Source organism: Octodon degus, unplaced genomic scaffold, assembly GCF_000260255.1.
Source record: "Octodon degus isolate 3935 unplaced genomic scaffold, OctDeg1.0 scaffold00016, whole genome shotgun sequence".
NCBI classification, from domain to species: Eukaryota; Metazoa; Chordata; class Mammalia; order Rodentia; family Octodontidae; genus Octodon; species Octodon degus.
The window spans coordinates 11,087,726-11,089,006 of NW_004524592.1; positions in this window are offsets into that span (position 1 = coordinate 11,087,726).

Here is a 1,281-nt window from a genome sequence, read left to right on the forward strand (position 1 = left end):
TTATTATTATTATTTTATTTTTTTAAATTTATTTATTTATTTGTGTGTATATGTGTGTGGCCAGCTCAGCCCACCAGGGGACAGGGCTGGCTGGCATGTGGTGCTGGGGGATTGAACCGCGATCTATGTGCTTTGCTAAGCTTGTTCTAAGTAGGTGCTTTAGACCACTGAGCCATCTCACCAGCCCCGATTGTGTTTTAAACTAATACATAAAAATAAAAATGCAGCAGGCCGGCCAAATAGCTCAGTGGATTAAAGCGCCTGCTTAGGCAGATAGAGCAGCCGGGGTTCGATCCTGATATGTTGTGCCAGCCCTGCCCTGGTGGCGCACTGAGATGGCAATTGAGACCGGAAATAGTGGTGTGCACCTGTAATCCCAGCTCTTGGGAGGCTGAAAACAGGCAAATCTCTACGAGTCCAATCTTCACAGTGAGACCCTGTACTAAAATTAAAATAATAAATTTTTAAAAATAGGGGGGCAGGGAGATAGCTCAGTGGAATAAGTGCTTGCCTAGCAAGCGCAAGGTCCTGAGTTCAATCTCTGGTACCACCAAAAAAATAAAATAACATAAAATAAAATGAAATAGGAGGCTGGGGAGATGGCTCAGTGGAATAAGTGCTTCCCTGGCAAGCACAAGGAGAAAAAAATAAAAAAATAAAAATAAAAATGCAAATTCTTAGGTTTCAGCATATACTGTGCTTAAATGAGGCCTCCCCCCCAATACCAGGGATTGAACTCAGGCCCTTGCGCTTGCCAGGCAAGCGCTTATTCTACTGAGCTAGGCAGAAGCATTGAGCTTCAAGGCCTGAGTTCCATCCCCTGTACCATACACACAAAAAGAAAGAAAGCTCAAAACCATAGGAAGTAACCAAAACTTCCTGCAATTATGCTTTGGTGTGATTACAGAACATGAAGTAGACCTGTTAGCAGATACTAGTGCTGTGCATGCAGAGAACAGGAGCTAACCACAGCAGCAGCACTAACTACCCCGTGCTGCCCACATCTCTCTTCAGAGAAGAGTGGAAGGCAGTGGGCCAGGCTGGTCACGAGGGCCAGCTCAGGGCCAGTGTGAAGTCACAGACCTCCTCATAAGGCAGTGGGATAACTCTGGCTGCACAAATGGTATGTGAGGAAAAAAAGAAATTTTAATTTTTTTTTTTTTTTTTTGTGGAACTGGGGATTGAATATCTACATTCGAAATACTTTCTTTTGGCATTTTAAAAATGTATTTAGTACAGGGCCTACAGGGTCTCACTACACAGATTGGACTCGTAGTGATC